The sequence below is a fragment of the Gymnogyps californianus genome, chromosome 9, assembly GCF_018139145.2.
Source record: "Gymnogyps californianus isolate 813 chromosome 9, ASM1813914v2, whole genome shotgun sequence".
Taxonomy (NCBI): Eukaryota; Metazoa; Chordata; class Aves; order Accipitriformes; family Cathartidae; genus Gymnogyps; species Gymnogyps californianus.
Genome location: NC_059479.1, coordinates 19382429 through 19405886, shown reverse-complemented (window position 1 = coordinate 19405886; position 23458 = coordinate 19382429). Strand labels below are relative to the sequence as shown.

Genomic DNA, 23458 nt, shown 5'->3' with positions numbered 1-23458 from the left:
GGCAGGAGCCCTAAGAGAGAGTCAAGTTTGAATATTGCTTTTCTACTGTGGATCCCTGAAGTGCTGCCAGTTCACCCAGGGTGCTGCACGATATCAGATCATTTCCAATTTGTATATATGAGTCTATTGGCTATAAGACAGCCTTAGTATAATAAAAATAAGTTATTAATAAATATACCTATTTTAAAATGAGGATATTGACACAATGGACATATTCTTGACAAGTGGGGGACAAACATTGATACATTCTGATACCAGGGTACAAATTATACAGGAGAAATGGTCATGCCGGTAGAAGGCTAAGGAAAACCTGGAAGCAAACAGCTACCGTCTTTCTCGATTACTTCTCTAAAAATTACTTTCATCTCTGCACAGTCAGCGAAGCTGAATTTGATCTTCTACTTTCATAAAAGGTATTTTACTTCCTGAGTGAGGGCAGGTGATGAAATTGAGGTATGTAATTATATCTAAGAAAAATTATATAACTGCTCCTGTGATTATACCATGTCATGTTTAGTGTAAGCTACCACTTTAATCAGTGGTAATCCATACTTGGCAAATTTATAAAGTATGTTGTTATAAGGTCTCTAATTTAAGTTCCAATCTTCTATTTTTGAGCACAGCTCTTTAAGAGTGTCATTTCTGATGGAGGATAAAAAGACAGTGTTGGTCAACTTCTTTGTGGTGGAGTTAAGCTATGTTTGGATTGTGTTTCCTCGCATGTGACCTGTGATAATGTTTCCTAATAGGTGCAAAACAGTTTTCTCTTACCACAAGCAAAAATACTTCAAATTTTATTTTGAATGACTTCTTAAACATTTGTATGAAAACTATCATTCCTTTATTGTTTTTTATGGAGAAATAATGGCCAACTCAGCAGCAATCAGTTTAATACCTTCCATTTCTGTGTTCTTGAAACTCTAACTAGTCCAATTAGCTTAAAACTGACTATAGTATAGCAAAGAATATATGACTTCTCAACATGGTGGGATCTTGTAATTTTTAAATCTGATGAAAAATTCGAGAATATCTTTATAAAAGTGAACTTTGTCAGACTTGATTTGAAAAGAACTGTAGTAAAATTTTGATAAAACCTGTAAAATACGTACAGAGTAGCTGAGTGAGAATAACCCTGGCTATGTGATTAAACAGAAATATGAAATAGATGGAGGACTGAAAGGTCAATTGTAGAGAGAAATTACTAGCTCCACTAGCAGTTTCATGTCTTGTAGTTTGTTGCTCAGGTTAAAATGATATATATTCTATATATGTCTAAGCTGACCTCTAGGAAATTGCATTGGAAATAGACCTGAGTGGAAAAATTTATTGGGGGGGGGGGTGGGGGGGTGGGTGGGGTGGTTAAATGGAGGCGTTTGGAGGTTTGAAACAGAAAAAACTTACAAATAATCTCTAATGTATCACTTCAGACTTATGGAATTTGACCTAAAAATTAATTTTCAGATTTGTTAACTTGACCTTTTCCATTATTTTCTAAATGAAATTCCATCTGAAGCTAAAATTAAGAAGTGCTTTTTGGAAATAGTTTAAACAAGATATTATGAGAGTTCTTAAGAGAAGCCTTTCATTTATAAAGTCATCAAGTTGTTCTTAAAAAGCATAGAAAGGAAGACCCTGGGAACTACCGACCTGTCAGCCTCACCTCTGTGCCTGGGAAGATCATGGCACAGATCCTCCTAGAAGCTATGCTAAGCCACATGGAGGACAGGGAGGTGATTCGAGACAGCCCGCATGGCTTCACCAAGGGCAAATCTTGCCTGACCAACCCAGTGGACTTCCATGATGGAGTGACTACATCAGTGGAGAAGGGAAGAGCTACAGATGTCATCTATCTGGACTTCTGTAAGGCCTTTGACACAGTCCCCAACAACATCCTTCTCTCTAAATTGGAGAGAGATGGATTTGATGGGTGGACTGTTGGGTGGATGAGGAATTGGTTGGATGGTCATGTCCAGAGAGTAGTGGTCCACGGCTCAATGTCCAGATGGAGATCAGTGATGAGTGGTGTCCCTCAGGGGTCTGTATTGGGACAATTACTATTTAATACCTTCATCAATGACATAGACAGTGGGATCAAGTGCACCCTCAGCAAGTTTGCAGTGACACCAAGCTGAGTGGTGCAGCTTACATGCCTGAGGGACGGGATGCCATCTAGAGGGACCTGGACAATCTGAGAAGTGGGCCCTGTGAACCTCATGAGGTTCAAAAAGGCCAAGTGCTTGTACCTGGGCCAACCCCTGGTATCAATACAGGCTGGGGGATGAAGGGATTGAGAGCAGCCCTGCAGAGAAGGACTTGGGGGTACTGGTGGATGAAAAGCTGAACATGAGCCAGCAATGTGTGCTCGCAGCCCAGAAGGCCGACTGTCTCCTGGGCTGCATCAAAAGCAGCATGGCCAGCAGGTCGAGGGAGGTGATTCTGCCCCTCTACTCCACTCTGGTGAGACCCCACCTGGAGTACTGCATCCAGCTCTGGGTCCCCCAGCACAGGAAAGACATGGAGCTGTTGGAGCGGGTCCAGAGGAGGGCCACAGAAATGATCAGAGGGATGGAACACCTCTCCCTTTAAGGAAAGGCTGAGGTTGTTCAGCCTGGAGGAGAGAAGGCTCCGGGAGACCTCATTGCAGCCTTTCAGTACTTAAAGGGGCCTTATAAGAAAGATGGGGACAAACTTTTTAGCAGGACCTGTAGCAATAGGACAAGGGCTAATGGTTTTAAACTAAAAGGGGGTAGATTTAGACTAGACATAAGGAAGAAATTTTTTATTATGAGGATGGTGAAACACTGGCACAGGTTGCCCAGCGAGGTGGTAGATGCCCCATCCCTGGAAACGTTCAAGGTCAGGCTGGACGGGGCTCTGAGCAACCTGATCTGGTTGAAGATGTCCCTGCTCATTGCAGAGGAGTTGGACTAGATGACCTTTAAAGGTCCCTTCCAACCTAAACTATTCTATGATTCTTTTGCCACCTCCGTCCCAGCTTTTTGTAAGAGGTGATGTTGATGGATTTCCTTGGCTGGGGCAAAAGCAATTTTAATTCTGTATTTTCTGGACCTCTTAACACCTATAATGGAAGCAAGACCACAAGACCTACTCAAACAGGAGTCAGGTTTAGGTTGCTAAAGGCAATTGTGGTGCAAATGTCTTTCAGTCTTTGTTTTCTTTTAGCATCTCCGGTATTGTATAAAGGTCTGTCCTACAGTCTCAATAGGGAACAGTCTTGATACAAGATCCATAGCTTTTTTTATATAGTTTTCTGAAAGTGTATCCAGGAAGAAGCAGTCTATATTGGGCAGCAACCCAAATGTTATTTCTGTGAATGAAATTTAATTATTGTTCAATGGCAAGAAGACAAGCATCATTTGGCAAAACAAGCAGACAATATTTTTGTCTTTGTGGGACTGACTCAAATTAGGGACAGGAAAAGCCAGTCCATACACCTGATGTATTCCAGTTGTTACCAGCAGAGCACATGCTACAACTTGACATCTTAGTGAAAGCTTCATAATTTTTTCACCTGCCGAATAAGCTTATCTAAGTTAAGATGACCAAAATAGAGAGTTCCCACATTTTGTTTATTGAATTCATTTTCCTGACATATCACTATGTATGCTTTCTGATGTAGATGAACCTATATGCTCTTTTTTCACCAAAATGGGGTGCTGAAATAAAGTAATGCATTTGGAATGTTTGTCTGGTTTTTTTCCTGATTCTTAGCTATGCTGGTTGTTAGAACATTCATTATTTCATCTGCTTGAAATCAAAGACAATAATTCTTTGCAATGTTTTGCAGCTCTTCTGAATATATTTATTTTTCACAGCATGAAAAATAGGGTATTCTAATGCATATAAAAACCATCAAAAATTATATAATGGTGCAAATGTAAACAAAGCTTGATTTTTTTTTTTTTTTTTCCCCCCTGTGTAGAAGGGAATTGCAAAGTAGCCTGATCCACAGTTCCTAGACAAGCAGTATGTGTTAATAACTACCTTTATTCATTTTTCAATATCTTGCAGCCTAGTTAATCTGTGTTGTATAAATATATTAATGCAAGAGAATCCCTTTCCAGACAATATCTTGACCTTCAAAATTTGTATAAACTAATGTTTCTTAAGCCTAAGTCCAAATCTGTTAATTAACAAGCATAGTCCATCTTATGAAGTAGTAGAGAAGGGGACTTTGATGTTGCAGCTGCACTGCTGTAAATCACGTGGAGTTATAGTAGATTTAGCCTGGTAGAACATAGAACAGATTTTTTTTTTTTTTCCCCTTGATATTTTCTCAGTGAAAAAAAGATTTCTGCTATAGAATCTTTATTTATAGTGTGCATCACTTTTATACATTGCTTCTCAATTCTTACTAAATATTTGTTATATTTTGCTGTTATTAAAAGCAAGTATTTTTAACATGAAAGGCAATCCAGAAGTGGAAGTTACTGCCGAATCTGGAGGGTCACAGATATCATTAATGCTCTGATTAAACAAAGCTGTTTAACGTTGAAGTGATTGTATTAGACAGTGACTTGCATTTACTTTTAAAATGACTGCTCTGAACACATCGTTTGTATGTTGGAGCTCTGCTGCAAGTCCAACTTAGTTTTTCAGATCTGAATAAAATTGTCTTCATCTGTCGTCTTCTTTCCAGCAGCATAGATCTGTCACACTCTTCAGCTGAACTTGCAGGAGATGAAGAGAGGTTTCCCTGAGCCTTCAGAAAGGGAAGAAGTTTGGAACTAATTATTAGGTGAGTTTAAAAGAAGCAACTGCAGCAACATTTTGCTATGAATCCCTTTGTCACAGGTATGGTATCAGATTAAAGTCTGGGAAAAATTTAGATTTTTTTTTTTTTTTCTAAATAGAAAAAACGCCAGTGAATTAGTAGAGATAAGTATTTAATTGATATTTTATTCCTTGTGGGCTGATTTGTGTAGAACTTACATTTTTAAAACTTACTTCTGAATAATACTTAATATGCAGATTATATGTATGCATACAGCTCATTATGAGCAAAGATTATCTGCTCAAAATTTGTTGCGAGTAACCCGGATTGGTCTTGTAGGTCAACAAGTTTCTCTACATCAAAGGAATGACTGTTCTTTCAGAACCAAGTGTATAATACAAGCAAAATTATTAACTGAAGATTTACTTTCCAGATATACTTTTTTTTTTTTTTTTTTACGTTCACCAATGCTATAGAATTCCTCTTAAATGTCTTCTTAACTGGAAGTGTATTAAAAATTAAGAGAAGCAATGTGAAGACAGTCAAAGTGAAATTCAGATTCAGGACTTTAGCTGAACATTCATAGAAACATTTCCTTGCTTACACTGTTTGGAAGTTCTGCTCAAGATTCATTGCTGATAAAGTATACATATTTTGATTTTATTCTAAATTCCAAGTATAGTTTTCCAAACAGTGAAGGTACCATAAAAGGATTGTTTTCTGACCCAATGTTAGTCAGTTCTACAGTTGACGTTTCTTCCAGCCATTTTAGTAATAGCATATGCACATCTAGGCATTGCCCATTGCTCCTTGGGAGAGAATTTGTCACACGTTAGATGTTCTTCTGTCCTTTCCGTCTGTCCACCTCTGCAGTCTGTTTTGGACTGGGACAGCCAGTCATGACAGACTGTCATGAGAATCATAGTTTGTGCTTGGTGAATGGACTGCTGTTTCTATTTTACAAGAAAAACAAACATACTGAAAACATATACATTACTTTCCCTGAAAAGTTCATCAGTGCCGCAGAATACAGTTGGATATCTCTGCAGATTGACTTCATGCTGCAGAGAAAATCTTAGACTGTTTTCCAATTCCCACAGTTTATTCTTGGGTAACAGTAATATTTGGGGTCCTCATCACGTCCAGTTTTTGAAAAACATATTGTGGCAGTGTTTGAGTTTTGTTTAATTTTATTTTAGAACAGATACAATTTTACTGAAGGAAAAAAAAAGACATAGTGAAATGAAGGAACAAACAAATGAAACTAGCGCTGCGGAGAAGTGTGTTTTCACCTCTAGATTTAACTTTCAAAAGTGAAGGAGTTTGCTTCAGGGGAGAATTGAGTACGACCATAATTCCTGTCATTTCTGTAACTTCTTCAGGAGTTGGTATACGGTTGGAATAACAGACCTCAAATTACAGGGAGTGCTTCATTCAATAAAAAACATTAATTTATGGTAAAATTGCAGACAATTCTGCTCCATTGAGTGTTATTCTTTTTCTCTGCACTGTTCATCTTTCCCTCCTTTAGCTTCATTTTCTACGCTCTTTTTGCTTCAAGTGTGTTTACAAGGGTGGATTTCTGAGCAATAGAGTGAAAGAAATTAAAGGGCCTCTCACTCACTGGCTAATTGGTAGTGCCTGAAGCCGTATATAATTTCACATAACTTACATGAAGTTATGGCTGCCTTGCCCTTCCTGTTCAAATCAAAGTTGTGCTGTAGTTATGGTTTGTATTAGTTGTTGCTTTTTCATGTTTTAAGTGTGCATTAATGCAGGTAGATGCATGACCACACTACTCACATCCAACGAATGGGGCATCAGCAACATAAAGAAAAATACATTGTCATTCCTTCAGAACCGATTCTAGATAATGCTACTTGTATAACTACTTCACTTAATTTTCTGTGTCCTCGTCATCGTTAATGTTGGCAAATATTAGCTAATTTTTATTCCTTTTTTCCTGTATTCCTTCCTTTCACTTAACAAGAACACGACTTTTCAATGTGAAATTCATTTTCTTAACCTTGTTGCCCAAGGTATCACAAAAAGTGGAGGTTCTGAGAAAGAGATCAGCCTTACACTGCTGATGGAGATGGTTTGTCCTGTCTTCTAGCAACATTTGATGTGGCAGACCTATCGGGAAGTTCATGACTCTCTCAATAAAATGGTTTATAGTAGCAGAAAGACAGAGAAGCGTGTATGTACATTAGTTTCAGAGAACTAAGTACAGGTTTCACAAGATGTACGAGAGTAAAGCAGTTGCTTTGGTGCTGACTACACAGCATACAGACTTTATTCTGTTGTCTTGGCAAGCACCAGTTTTACTGTTGTTTTTTCTGTCCTGCTTTCCTTGCTAAATTTCTAGTTCTTGTTGAGTTACATGCTAATGTGGTAAGCTCTGTCAGGCAAAGGCTGATTTTATTTAGAGAAAAAATTGCATGTTTTGCATAGAACGTGTCAAAAGGAGAGCTAAATTCTTAAGAGGAATACAGGCCTCCCAGTTGTCACCGTGAAGCTCAAGGGCAAGCATAAATATAGGACCTGGAACACACCTCCTTTTCTATCAGGCTGACTTGAAATAACAGAAGACGGCATTGAACACTGAGGTGATGAATATGACAGCTACTATACTCCTATGGCCAGGATGGAAAAATGTATAAAATCAGTATGATTCAATGGAGATGTGTATATATTGTGATAGGTTTATCAAGCAATATTTTTATGTGCAATACTGTTTAAGTAGTCTGCTGATCCTTTGCAGTAAAACCAGTAAACATAAAGAGGTTGGACTCTGTTCTATAAAACTGTACATATATTGAGTAACCTAGGCTCAAGCATACTGTCCCATTAACTTCCACATAAATGGTACCTAGACTTTTCGTTTAAGAGCATATTGGAAATACTACAGACAAGAAGGATCAATCACAGTGTTGTTCTGCTGTGATCAATAGAAGACCTCTGTGATAATAAGCTGGGAGATGGTTTTCCAGAACAGCTTGTATGTCTAAAGAGTAAAATACATCCCTACCTGTGGCAGTGCTACCAATAGAGGATTTAATTCAACCCTTATTTTCCCTATCGAGACCAGAATGTTGCAGCCCTCTGATCTGACCCTCAGTGTTGTTTACTTCCTCATTAGAGTCCTATGAGTATGCTGCGCTTTGATATAATGCACGCGATATGCAGTTATAAATTTCCTTGACAGGCACTGTCTCTGGTTTATTTAGTGAATAGCATTATTGAGATCCCAATTCTGACTAAGCCCTTTGGCTGCAGCTCTTCTGTCTGTTTATTATAAGCAATGAATGCTAAAGTAACAATGTTACTTTACAAGAAAAGAGTCAGAAGCCTCGCCAAATGGGCAAATAGGTAATTCTATTAATGTATTTTAAATCTCTTAAGAGAAATCAAATCAGGTATTTTAGTGTTGCATTGGGGTCTACATTAGACCTAATGGTTACATTTCAAGGTGGACATATACAAACTGTATATCTTTATGTGTGCGTATACATACACATATTTTAATATCAGGAAAAAACTATCAGATTTGCAAAATATCAACTTACACTTCAGGCCAATCTCTGGAACATCTAGTTTATCAACAGATGTAATTTTAACAGTAGGATTATACCATAGTATTGAAGAGACTGGAAAATTTCGGAAATTGCAGAATAATAACTATTACTATAATTATAGCAGTAGGGATTTTAAAAAAAAATCTATTTGTCTGACAAACAGCTGCACCTGGAGCTTTACTTACCAAATAAAATTTTCTGTCTTTATTTTCAAACAGTTTTCAACTTTCTGCAGCGTTGTGTATTTTTAATTAACTCTATGAATTGTGATTATTTTCCCTGGCGTTCAAGCCATAAAGGTCAAATGTAATCGTAGTGATGACTTTACTCCATCAAGAGGTGTTTATAACATAGAAATAAACTTTTTTTGTTTTTTATAATTGAGACTGTTGTTTACCTAGTAAAGCAAAACTGATTGACTAACAGATGCCTTAAGCTAAAAGTCCTTCGATGCTCTTTCACATTTTCAGTGAGTGCTTTAGTTATTAGGAAGAAAATAAGATTAGGACCGTGTTAAATTGTTATAACAAGGACTGGAAAACAGGCCTTTAAAACAAAATTTTATTCCATACCTCTTCCAAATCCCAATTTAATTCTACTTATTTCTTCAGTAGGAAAATGCCATTAACCAAACACCTGAATTATGAAACACAAGAAAAACTCCCACAGCATTGTCTTCAGTACTTTTTGAGTTTTGCCTTTCAATGGGTTTGTTTCTTTAGCAAAATTATACTTAAGAAAAAGTTATATTAGAGATACATTTAATGGCACTTTTGTACAGAGCAAGTTCCTTGATTTCGGGTACACAGACAAGATTTTTTAATTAAGATATACAGACTTGCACAGGACAGAACACGGCATTATTTTTCCTGGTAATTTGTGAATGCCGGACTTTATCTTTTAAATCAATTAGCAGTTCTTTGGAATCATGTCTCCCTGAAGTTGAGCAGAAAATGTTCTGACATTGCTCACATTTTCTCTAATTTATTTACAGGTCTCTAAAGAAAAACAATGAATTGTTTATACAAGTTAAAGTTCTGATAATTTGAGGGACAGGCAATTAATTTTGGCCAAGTGAATGTCTCTCATTTAACATCCTTGAATATTTATCTCAGTATCTTAATGCTGGTGAAAAGTCTCTAAGACCTGCTTGGTTTTTCTGCCTTCCTGGAAGGGGGGATTATCTGTCTGTTAGTGATGATGGCCTGTTTGTAAACATCAACAGATTTTTGTCTCCATTTATGCTCATGCTTCAAGCTAAGACTTGAAGAACTGTAGTTACTTAGTTAAGTGTACTTTTAGTTAGTTTACTGGATCTCCAACTTAGGCAAAGTTCTTCATGAATTTGGCAGAAAAAATAAGTTATTCAGCAGGCACACTAGTAATCACTAGAAGATATATTTATCAACCATTTGTATTCTGCAAGTATTTGAAATACCTACATCTTCCTAACAACAAGAAAATACTTCAGATGCTAAGGGGTAAACGATGATCTGCAACCATTGTATATGAAAATCTGGACTGACACATCTAAACATCTTGGATATCTCCACCGTGGTTCATTTCTGTACGATGGTAATACACAATGCCGTAGGCGATTCACTTCAGAGATGCTTATCTGATAAAACTGGATTGGGATCTGAACCTTCTACATTATTTATACAACATAATATCAAGCCGAGATAAAACCCCCACATATCCCTCACTTCCGGTTGTATTTATAGTTGATGTTGCCATTTCCTGCTGTGTCAAGGTGTAACTAGTAATGCATTTGACCTTCCTGACCAACATCTATTTATATATAATATGCTCCCAAACCCCCTGATTAAGCCAGAAAACGGAGAACTCATACTCAGTTTACAAGCAATACTTAGTTTGTACTATACAATCACTTAATCTTAAATGAATTAATCTATACGCTTATAAAATTGAATCTTGGTAGAGAGAGTTCAACTGTGTTCTGTAATAACGCTATCACTGAGCAGCTGTTCTAGCACTCCTTCACTGTTCACTTATTGAGGGGCGTAGGACTTTATATTAAAGTTAATGAAGTCAGTAACTTGTATTAAATAAGCAACATGACTTTATTCCATGTATAGAGTGGAATATGTTATAGATAACACTATGAAAAATGACTACTTAGTGATTTCATACAACATATGTAGGCGTAGATAAGAGATACTGTTTCTTTAACACTTTATCATATTATGACAATTTAATTTCCTACTGAGTATGAATAATTTCACTGTGAAATAATTTATCACCAATATTAATTCAGATGTTGGATGGTCTCTCAAATCAGCTGGCTATATTACTTAAATCTCACAGATTTTTACTTTCGTAAGTTAAAGTACTCTCATTAATATTGTACTCTTTTTCAATAAGTGCCGTGTTCCTTACTTTGAAAAGTAAAATAGTTCACAGTCAAAATGAGTGAGTCTTTATTGCTAATTTGACTAGGAAAATTTAAAAAAGACAATACTTCTGTCAGTTAACTCTGTGTAATCAAGAGGCAGATGATCATGAAGTGAATCTAAAGTTTCCATTTCCTTAAAAAATAAAGCCCCCACCCCTGAAATCTAGAATCCAGAGGTGGAAAAAAAAAATCAGAAACTTGTATTTCACATATCACTATGGTTGTATCATAATGTAATACTCACTACTTTGAGACTTTTTCCCCTACTTGTCCTTAAGGAGCGTCGTGAATTAATTATTTTTTTAGTGAACAACATAAATATCACAGTGATGAGTGCTCTAGAAAAACCTATGACAAAATTAATTATTACATCTTCAGCTCACCATTTGAATTTTGTACAGTCAATATCAGAGTGCACAAGAAAATTATGAGTATCTACTCATTAATCTGCTACTGCCTGTGTTTGTTAAACCACAAAGCTTCATCCACAAATAAATGAGGGCAGGGTTAATTCCAGTAAAGGAACTCTAATTCTGTCCCTTCTAATCTTTTACCTGCAGTCAGTTTTTAGTCTCAGTTATCAGGGGAAAGCACAAATTAATGCCAATGAGGGCAATGCAACAACAGAAAGGTACGCTTATGAATCAATTGTCATGAGGATTTGCATGTAAAATTTAAACTCCTGTTAACAATGCAATAAATTCTTCCTACTCTGCAAAATCCTGGCATAACCATCTGTTTTCAAACTGTTTGGAATCCTCTGGTATTAAATGTGTTAGTATGAGAGCAGTATACATTTCTTTCCTTACCTATCTTTGTAACCCCTAAACAGTTTTCTCAGTGCCATATATATTTCTAACCTGTTGATCATCTGAATGTGTGATGGTTTTGGCTGCCTTTTAAGCTTTGTACAAAAAGAGATTCTCAGGAGGAGGAATGTTAATGGACTTAGTTGGAGCTCCTTCAAGCGGCTGTTCACTTTGATCTTTAAAATGAATCATCACAACTCAGAGATGATCAGTGGCCGAGGCTTAAAGAGGTTTGACTGATCTATGCACAGCCTGCCTGTTAATGAGCCTCTGTGTTAGCATTACCTGATAGTTTCCTTTCAGGCTGTTTACAAAGTTAAGGAAATGCTATGGCGTCTTAGTTTATTCTTGTTTGTGCTTACCTTCCAAAGTTAGCTTTCTGCTATTGCTTTGGAGATACTGGTCTTAAAACGTTAGAATTTCATTGCCTATTATCCTACTATTCCTAAAAGCTTGTTGTATTGGGGTGTGCATTGGGTAGCCAAAGGCATTTGGGTGTTAAATATTTGGAATTCAGCTCATTTCTCATTATATATTCCATTACTTTTATGTTGTCCCTAACATGACTTTGATGCAAGATTTGTGATTTTTTTGTTGTTGTTGTTCAGGACTTTTAGTATACTAGTTGTTGATTATGCTGTTGTAAAATCAGTGGAGCTGAAGTTAGAAATGTTACTACAAACAATAAAATAGCTATTGCCTAGAGCCTAAAATCAAGAATCTGAATGTTCGATGATATGCTGAACAGAATGAGTTACAGTTCATAGACTGATGGGAAGGTTTTTTCCTATTCTGAACTATGCTGGACTTATTTGGCCCCTTTAAAAAATACCATTAAGCCTAAGAGGAAGAAAATTATCAGCCCTTTTTTCAGCAAACCATAGCATTTAAAAGCCACATTTAATTTTTCAGAGGGTATGGATAATTTTTTTTTATTATTATTTTATTTGTATTTTATTTTATTTTTTTTTAAATCTTGCAATAGGAGGTGAGGAGAAATAACCCTCAATGTTTACTGAGGTACATTCACTCATTGCTCAAAATGTTCAGCTTCAGTTGTTATTTTTGGATTCTCACAACCAACAATTGCTTGTGCTGTGAAGCTGCCTTAACCAATCAGCATCCAGATGGATGACCAAATTTTTCCTGTATTTCTGTTTATCATAGCAGTAAACTTTTTCAGTAAAGAGAACAGACTGTATAAGAAATAGTTTGATAGATCATCGAATTCTCAGCATTAGGATAAAAAACCTAAAACCATTAAGTACAATTATGTGGTTTTGTCTTGAATTAAAAAAAAATAAACCTGTTAATCGTTTTACAGGTTTTAGTTATAGGTCATGTATAGTGGTTCAAAGCAGGACTCCTAAAAACAAAATACATTTGCTAGGATTTTAAAAACTGTATACAGAATGTGTAGCTCAATCAATCTTCAAGATCAAATACACCCTTATTTTGTAAGACTGTAGCCTTTTTTTTCTGTTCCTAGAATTGGAAGACAGATAAATGTTTTAAATAGAGTTCATGAGGTAAGGAAAAAAAAAACCCCACATCTTTGTAAACAGGAGCTTCAAATTTACCAGAAATTATTATTAAAAACTCTTGAATTCATTATAGGTAGTAGCACAGGTGAACTGAGATGCAGCTTGCTTTTTTTTTGCCCCTATTTTTTTTAACACGTCTCAGACTTTTATGACACGTTTCTTGCAGTTTAGGCTAGCTGTAAGACTGAAGGATAAATCATTTTGAATGGAGAAAAAACTCCTTTTATTATAATGTATGGAATAAAATCCCTGTTCTAACGCTCACTGAAGTTTTCCTGTATGTCCTAGGAGACCGCATTGCTCAATGTACAGAGCACTGAACCAGCATATGAGGTTGATTTTATGTACAGCTTGCTCTGCCATTTAGTCCTTTCATCTGCATAGCAGATTATTAATCTTCCTTTCCTTTATAAGGGACTTTTGAACCTATTGATGAATGTGAAATTATTAATATGCATATTATTATTTGCTTCTTATTTTAAATTCTTTTTGCCACCAGAATGGAAATCTGTCCTCTAAAATGAACATGTTTGTCTCTAGAAATATCTTTTTAAAACAAAGCCTAAGGAAAATTGCTGAAGATAGATAGACTTAGTCCTACTGAGACAGGATTTTGAAGTTGGTACCCTTGGGATTCTGGCACTACAATGCTTTATGAACATGGTGACTGTTCTGGCTACTAGCATCCTGTCTGTAGAGCCCATAAAAATATTCATAACAGGTTAGACTAATGCCCCATCTAGGTCAGTATCCCAGCTCAGGCATGGGCTAAAAATGAATGCATATGAGAAGGAGACACTTTGTGGTAAGTCTGACGAACACTCTCCTGGCTTCTGAGGAAAAGGGGCTACTTGAATCAGGGATAGTCTTTTTGTTCTTAATGGCCTGTCAGATTTTTCTTTTATGAATATTTCCCAAAGTTTGTGAATCCGTGCGTGTTTTTAGCATTCACAATATCTTGTGTCAGGGAGTTCCACAGTTCATCTTTGCATTAAGTGAAGAAGTGCCTGCCTGGTTTTTAGTTTTGAACCTCCACCTTCTAATTTGTATTTGAGGCTTTCTTGTTTTTGTAGTGGAAGAGGCAGCTAACTGATTTTTCTTTCACTTCCTCCATGGCTATCATTATTTTTAGCTGGCTTTGGTTGATGCTTTTGTCGGCTGGGAGTCCTAGCCTGTAAATATCTTCCTTCTGTGCTAGTTATTTGGTTACCTTTGATAATTTTTGTCAACCATTTTTCAAATTCTACTGTATGCTTTTTCTCAGATGAAAGGACGAGAATTCCACATAACAGTCATGATGTGGGCACAACACTGACTTCACCCAGTGGCGTTACATTTTCTGAGATTTTCCTCTGTTTAATAATTGTTCCTAAGCTACTGAACTGATATGTTCATAAGGCTATTGTTTTAACCTAAGATCTTTTTCGGTTTTGGTAGTAGTTGATTCAGAATCAACTACTGGGTGCATAAAGTGAGAACGGGTTTTTTGCCAAGTTCATTACTTTACATTTGTCTAGTTTGAACGCTATCTGCTGTTTTATCCACAATCACTCAGTGCCAGAGTCTTTCTGCAACTCTCTTTTGCAGTCAACTTTTGTTTTTCTTCCCCTGAAAAACGTATCATCAGTAGCAAACTTAATCTCCTCTCCATTCTCTTTTCCTGATCATTCCTGAATGTGTTGAGCAGCTGAGGCCCCAGCAAAGATCCCTGTGGGATTCCACTGGTGCCTTCCCTTCACTGAGAAAATTGACCATTTACTGGCAGCTCTTTGTTTCCATTCTTTTAGTTAGTTATCCCTGTGAGGACCTTCCCTCTTATCTTATGTCAGCTTAATTTAAGACCCTTTGGTGACTAGACCTAGTTGAATACTTCATGGAAATTGGAGCTGGCTGTGTTAGCCACCTCTCCCCTGTTCTCACTCAGTTTATTTTCAGTGATTTTTGTCAGAAAATTCTAATGGATTGTGGGGTAAGACTGTTTAAAAAAAAAAAAAAAAAAGAGAAGTCATGTTGATTCTGTTTTGAAGTACAGTCACTGCTTGATAAAGAGGTCAGACCAACTGTCTATTTAACTGCAAGTTTGCGTAGTTTGTCTTAAAAAGAGTTATTTACGATGTTTTGATTCAAGAGAGATGCTATGTGTGTTTGATATTTTTTCGGTAAGTACCTTCTAATAATAGACGATATATAGGACTTGCTTGGGATAATGAGAAATAGCAGATGAGAGTCTTTTCTGAATTTAACCACGTTTGACTCTTGTAACGCTGAAGTACTGATGATACTGCCTCAGTATTCAGTAGAATGATGTCAATTCACACTGGTTGGAAACAGAGCAAAACGTGCATTCTGGGTCTTAGCACATAACCTCAAACTGTAGCCATACTCCGAAGAAAAATTTGACCTGTACTATTTGCAGTACAGATCAAATCCTAATACTTTGAAGATAAGGGGATTAAGAATGGTGTGACATTTTATAAATAGCAGTTTAACCATAAATGCACCGTTTCAATGTACAAAGAAAAACGTATTTACAATCATTTAAAAATGTTTTTAAGGCAAGGTTGTAGTTTGTAGAGCAACACAATTTGTCGCTAATTTTTCTGATAACTTATGAAGTAGTAGAAGTAGCTGTACTTTGCTTTCTAGTGTTGGAAATATCTGTCACAAGAAAGTCCTATCTTCTGAAACTCCGTGTGTGTGATTATGCCTTGCAACAACATGGAGACTTACTGATAAGACACCTAACAAACATAAAGGCCCTTCTCCCTATATTCGTTTTAAGGATAAAGGACTAAAAGCCTGATATTTTAAAAAAATATAGGCAGTTTGCTGCTGCATACTTACAGGGAATAATCTGTGTTGCTAATTTGGTAATACTCAATTAGAAGAAAATACAGCCATGTCTGGCTGTGGTATGTTTGTGTAGCTCTTATTATAAGAGATAACACAGATGAGTATTATTGCAATCTGAAATGGGAATGTTTTGAGACTACATGGAATTCACAGTATTGCTCAGGGCTCTTTCTACTTTCTTTTAACACTGGTTTATTGAATCAAATCTAATGCCACTTTTCAGCTTTGATCATGATAAGTTTTATATTACAGTTCCTCAAACTTTGAAATATACCTTGTGTTCTGTGTAGAGACTGGAATAGTGATTAAATCAACTCTGTACTATTTTCTAATCTAAAAATCTCTGTCATATGCATTAGGAATTTAGGAAAAGTAAACCCTAAAATAAATTTGATTTTTTTTTTAATTGTGCGAAGAAACAAAAATGCTTCTAAAAAGACTATATGAAATCATTACATTCTCCACATAAAAATTTCATTGTCTAAAGATACTTAAAAGCTTAGTAAACAATAAAGTATAATGTACTGTAAAGAGATTCAATTACATTTGTACATAGTTTCCATAATGGATTGTTAACAGGAGAAACAGACTCAAATTCAAGAGAAAACTAAATATTTTATATACAAATATATGTGCAAAGTTTATAATGAAGTTTTAATGAATGGCTTTTATCTATTTCTAATCATCCTTACCATTGCAGAAAAAGCCAACTCTGAAGTCTTCCCAAGGGGTAGCATAGAAAAAAATAACAATTTAGGAAACATGACCTCTCTGTCCTTATTCTGGTGGACAGAAGAGCTTAAATGTGGGAATTATTGCTGCTGTTAAAACCATAAGCTATGGCATTTAAGTTGTGCTTGTTGTACACATTGATCTCTACTTACTTGGGTAATCAGAAAAAGTTTCCAAGTGCAATTATAGAACAAAAGATCCTGAACTGGAACTTATTACTGGGTTGGCAGGCTTGAGACCACCCACTTACTGAATTGATCTTAATTTATCTATAGATTGATTTTTTGCCTCCTGTCTTTGCTGTTTTGATAGGTTCAAAAATTATACTTCTTTTTCATTATTAATGCTAAGTCTGAAACTGGAGCGATAAATCTTTTGAGTCAGGATGAGCTTAAAAGGTATGAAATTATAAGGTAAAGGTGGTAATTGCTGAGCACCAACTGTGGCAGCAATGTGTGAGGACAAAAAATATCACATTAGTATATCTTCTCTTGAAAGCATAGTTTTTGTTTGGGTATCGCTAAACTAGCTGCCATTCGTACTGCCAGGCATCTTTGGAGTTCAGTACATGCTAATTACCTGAGCCTTTTCACAATGTTTGCTAGGTGAGTTGTCACCCACATCCTTCTTGTTACGAATTACCTACTTCAGAGTTTGGGCATATCTAATCAAGTTGTAATAGCACCATTTGGACTGTGATGTGGAAGCGTCCTCTGTTTGCAAGACAGGATGTCTCTGAATGTCTGTAAAGCACTTACACTGGCATAACAAGAGTTATAATGAGTACAAATAATAGACCAATACAGTGTCTGGCTGTTTTGCTGGTTTTACATGGGTTTTTTTATCCCTGAATATAATTCATCATGAGGCTTAAATCTAGTTGTTGGCCTTTATATTTACAAACAATCTTTTTCAATGCTCTGACCCCCATGTTCCAACTCAGAGTAGCTAAGCATGTGTTTGAAGGCAGGAGCATATTGGGTCAGATGCTTGAAATAGTTGCTGCTAGGGTGAGAGAGGTAATGAGCTAAAGTTTACAAAATTGTGATAAGCAGAATATGGTGGAAGAGCTGTTCACCAGATCCCTCAGCACAAGATATAGTGGGTAGGGAACTTCTAGAATTTGCTGCCAGTGAAGACTGTGAATGCAGACAGGATCAGCAGGTCCGGAAAGGGTTTGGACAAATTCACGAACAACAGGTCTATAAAAGTATGCTGAAAGCACGGGGAGAAGTTGTACCCACTAACGTCCCTAGTACTACAGTTGTGGATTCTGGAGCGGACCACAGAAAACGGCCATGCTTCTGTGCTGCCTGTAAATAGCTTCACCCATTGAACATGTCAGAGACAGAAGAGTGGGCCAGATGGACAACTGGTCTGACTCAGGGCATTTTTTTTATATTATTATTATGCAGGATGGCAGCACTGTCATCATACATACTTGGTTTGTAAGTTAGAGTCTTATCAAGCAGATAAAATTTTTAAGATTCTGCTTTCTCTTTATTTTACTTTCCCCAAAATGAGAACTGATGTTTGGAATCCTAATAAACCAGAACAGTTAGAAAAATAAAATACTGTTGCCAAGCATATCATGCTGAATACTGAGTAACTCTATTTATATCAGTGACGCTGCTCAGATGTACATTGGTGTGATGTAAAGCAGAATTTAAAGAATGGGAGAAATGAATAGTAAGACTGATAGTCACCACAAGAGAGAAAAGGCTGATACTTTCAGCATAGATACTTTTAGTCTTCAAATTCACAAATCTGTCTTTCTGCCGAGAGAGCATATCTGAAACACGCGAATGTCCAGTCTCTCTCAGTACCAGATAAACTGTATTGCATGTGTGCAGGAAAACCATCACGTACAACAATGCTTTGAATCTTGACTAATTCAGGCACTTCTGCTCCCTTGTTTCAGGGAGTGTCTTTCATTCATATAAAAGAGTGTATAGAGAAGAACCAGTTTACTTAGGGTTGGTTTTTTTTTTGTTTGGGTTTTTTTTTTTTTGCAATCCCAGTGACACATAGGGTTAATAAAACTTTTGTATGCAGAAAGATTTACCAGTATTATAAAGAACTAATGTATGCATTTGTACGAGGCAGATGTTATGGCAGCTATAGAGATACAATACGTTATTGAGCGTTAAAGGAAATGTCTCTCATCTGGCCCTAGAAATGACACAGGGATGAGTCTGGCTGTCCTGACACCAGAGATCAATCATGTTACACTAGTTTGCTTTTTTTGACACTGTCATGCTACTTTATATTTCTTGAAGGTGTACTAACTCAATGGAAGGGAAGTATCAAGCATGGCATTGCACAGATTAGGCGCACGCGCTGTTTTGGGTATGTTTGTCTTTCCTAGATTGATTACTATTGTATTTTAAGGCGGCTTACGTTATTTGCTGCACCAAACATGAAAATAAGCCTCCTGGTTTTTTATAGCATGAAGGATCTAAATTCTAATGACAGAACCCATTGTGGCAATATTTGAACGCTCCTTTAGAAGCTCAAAAGTAATTCTGAAACCTCAGCGCATTTCTTCTTTAAATGTCCTTATGATATAAACTTTGTATTCCCAAACTCCAAATGAATAAAGCACTAAAATAACAGGCTAATCAAACTTGTCTATCGCTATTCTCAGGAAGGGTATGAATCCACAGATATTTTCATAGTACAGTCCAAATTTAGAGGTTGGGCTGAATATTTATTTAGTGCATGTTAGCGCAGCCTTACTTAGAGTAGTAAAATTCTACTTAGCCAGTTAAGTATCTGTCATGTAGGAACTCCTCTTCAGATATGGCTGCAGAGACCAGGTCTCCTTTGTGCAGCCATAAAACTCTGGAAAATACGTAACGGAGAGCAAGAAGAGAGAATTAGCCCACCAGGCATTAAAGACCTTGCGATAATAAACCCAGCTATAACCAGTAATTTTCTTTCATAAAAGCACTTATAGAAACAACATTTTCTAAAATACAAATAACTTATTTCCCAATGTAGGAGATATTCATTATTAATAAATTAATTATCAATAAATGCTTTGAAATTATAACTCTCAACAATCTACATTGAAGAGTGTGTACTTGATGGTGCAGTGAATACTCAACAAATGCAGAATAATCTCTGTTACAAAGCTGTGAGATTTGATGTTTTTTAAAATGCAAAAGACTTTGCAAATGCAATTGTAAGACTAGACATGAATGAATGTCATTTGAAAACAGTTTAATAAATAAAGGTTAAATTGCAAGAATGTTTGTTAAGAATAGAAAGCAAAAGCACCTTGTGAATCATTCTCATGAAACTGCACGTTTATATTTGAGGTGTTTTCACTTTAACCATTTCTACCAATGTGCTGGATATTTAAGTCATGAAAAAGGATGCTGAAAATGCTTACCTTTTTCACAAAAAATAGCGCAACTATCTTCCTTCAGATTTAAACAGGTAACTTAACTTTTATATTCAAGTCAAACCTGCACTGCATATTGAAGATCTTATTTGAAGGAGAGAAAAAAAAAAAGGAAGAGGTGTGTAGGTGCTGTGAATCATTCTTTAATCTTCTACTGAATATTTAGGAGTTAACAAATTCTTTATTGTCTCTAGAACTATTCTGTTTTCCCTTCCTAATTAATCTTGGTTTTGAATTCTCCGTTTCTTCAACTGTAGAGAATAATGCCAATGAGTATGTTAAGGAGTTTTTTCTTTAGAAAACTCTTCATAGCTGATGGAGTGCGTGTGTTGTTTTTTTTAATAGTGGAAAGGATCAAAGAAATTGGATTTGAGGTGTTTAATTAAGTCTGTTCACAGACAAATGGTCTTGAGTGACAGGTTGGCGTGGTGCAGTCCACCAGGAAAAACAGCAATTAGAATGAACCCGTGGACTCTGCATCCCGATCTTTTCAAGTTCAAGCCACAGAACTAATTTAGAAAAGAACTAACATGATGTCGACAGAGAATCAATAATGAAAGCCACCGTAGGATATTTCACTAATGTGAAGTTGCTTTAACCCTACCCCACGATTCAACATTTGTTCACAATTTATGCAGTTTTAATTCTCCTGTGATAGTGTTTTATGAATATGCATACATGAGGTTTTTTTCTTTTTCCCCTTTCATAAAAATGTTGAAAATAAAATTACTCATTATGGATTTAAGAACTCTGTTTAGTGAAATCAGTCAATTTTATATATGCTAAATATATTAAAGAAATTGGAGTCCCATTGGAGTTGGTGACAAAAACTTTCTCTGACTTCATTTAGGATAGAAATTATTAACATAAAGCAAGGCAGTATAACTTAAATGTTCATGTTTTAGAACTAAGGCAAACATTTGCATTTGTATATCTACTGAGAGGAATTAATCCACTTCACATCTGCCTAGTAAATTCTGCTATTATGTTAGGTATCATTTTTATTTTGCGAGGGCATGAGAGTCAGTACTTATGTTCTGATTTTGTGGAAATTGGAAAGGATTTAGGAAGGCCTGCAGAAAACCCATCCAGTCAGACTCTAACTGAACACTGTGTACTTTTTTTTTTCTTTTTCCTGTAGGCCCTTAAAGTGAGTACATCTGGTTGTATGTCTATGTTCATTGATAGATTGTCTGAGCACAGACTGATATGCATAAAGTTATTATTTAGTAAATGAGTAAAATGACACTCATTAAATTAATTTATAACAAAAACTATCAAATATTAAAGGCGGGTATATTGGAATAAGCTAGTCCATACCTAGCTTTATTTCTTTATGGACTGCTACCTACTTACTGTCTAAGCAGTTTCACTTTGTTTCTCTTCTTAGCATATTTGTTTTATTGCTTTTGTGTGTTTATTTAAGGAGAATTGATGTTAGATTGAAATTCAGCATGTTATTTATGTATATAAAAATCCCTTGCTGAAATACTTTTTTTTTTTTTTTTTTTTAATATGAAAGTGAGGATGTTACCCTGAATAGAGACAGACAAAAACATAGTTCAGAGAATGTGGTAGAGATTCAGCAGAATGTTGCTCAGGTAGACTAAACTTAGACGGTGGATCTGAAAACAGCTTGAAGTTTGCAACAGCAGGACATCCTCCACTTGTAATATAATGCTCTTCCATCCTACTCTCTTTCCATAAAAGTGGTCAATCACTCTCCTGCTCTCCACTCCCTGCCCATTACTCTGCCATCTGCCTTCCCTTTTCTTCCCCTTTCAAAATATCGCAGCTCCTCTGTTGCTGCCCGTCCTCCAAAACTGGGTAAGCAAGAAGTTTAAAACACAGTAATGAAATTATGCACTTCTGAGACCTAACCTTGTCTGGCAGAGGAAGCCAAAGGTGGTAGGCTGTCACAGTTAAGAGACATCTCTTAAAAAGTCATTCATTATAATGCAACCAGGTGCCATGCTTCAGGCTGGGTAGCCATACGGTTTGGCTGCAAACCCTATGCCCATAGATAATACAAATGGAATATGCATGTTATAGGGAAATTTTAATGGCCATTTTTCTTGGTATATTCAGATTTTTTTCCTTCCCTTCTTTTCTAGTGAAATATCCATAGTAATATTGATTTCAAAAACACATCAGTTTTGCATTGTGCTGGGAAAAGGAGTGTCCTAATGGTTGAGATGTGCCAAAAATCTTCCAATATAAAAATGACTTGAGATGTGGGTAACTGGATGTGAAGAATCACATCCTCTTTCTTTATGTACGACCTTTAATGGAGAAAAAGACCAATTGGTTAAATGCCCAGACACTTTGTTCAAAAATGAATGCGCAAGAAGATCAAAATAAAAATTTCTTTTGTGACAGTGGTGTTTAGTGGGGAAGCCAAAGGATTAAGATTCCCATCAGGAGACAGCAAAATGGAGAAGAGGAAGCAGTGATGCTTTTCCTTGAAATATAGTTTTCTGAGAAAATCTTTGGGTTCATCACAGTGCATCCTCTGCCAGGTTTTACTTATTAGAATTAGCTTACTATCCTGGAGGGGAAAAATAGGTGACAGTTACTCTTGCTTTAGAGAGGGCAAACCTTTGGATTTGGGAATCAAATTCAGAACTACTGAAAGGACGATGCAAAAATTTCTTCTCCATGGAAAACTGTGCTGTCAGCTAAAAGACAGCTTTAAAGACTATGGTTTCTGCTAATGCTCTTATGGGCCAGCGTATCATTAGGTTCTTTCTATTCCTAATGTGCTCCTCATTTGCTCCTAATATGTCATTTCAAAGCAGTTTCTTGCTAGCTGAGACTCAAGAAGAGCACACACAGGATTCTGTGCACTGGGGCATATTGAGTTCATTCTCATTAGGTGTTTGCTAAATCTCTATGATACTAAAACAAGTTTATTGGAATTAATGTGCGGCAGTTATTTCAATTAAACATTTGCTAAAGGCTTTTAATGTCCTTATCGGTAAAATTCAGTGTAAGCCTTAGATTAATTTGTTCATGATTGTGTAGTGCTTTGGAAATACAAACTACTAAATAAGAAAGAAACGCTATTATTTTACTATCTTCTAGATTCTGCAGTACCATGATTACTTTCTGCTAATATTTCCCTTCAGTGGTGGAAATGCTTCAAACTTAACTTACCTAACGGTTGAAATACTGATGAATATCAGTTATGTGCAGAATTATTTGCATAACTTTATCAGATAAACATAATTCTGTGTATTATGGCTCATTTAGCTCTTAACAAGCTCTAGTATATTCAGAGCTTGAAAAAGGCAATGGAACAATCCCAAATATAGAAAAGTATGCATCTCCACTTTTAAAACAAAAAGGAAAACGAAAAAAAAAAATCACACTGACATTGTCC

General features: G+C 36.1%; 1 protein-coding gene across 1 annotated transcript in view; it reads left to right on the top strand.

Moving 5' to 3' along the window:
• Positions 1-23458, top strand: part of TENM1 (teneurin transmembrane protein 1) — an 840514-nt gene that overhangs the window by 61479 nt on the left and 755577 nt on the right. Inside the window, exon 2 of the mRNA XM_050901608.1 lies at positions 4661-4759. The gene's annotated coding sequence lies outside the window, so the exon portion shown is untranslated. The remainder of the gene's footprint in view (positions 1-4660; positions 4760-23458) is intronic.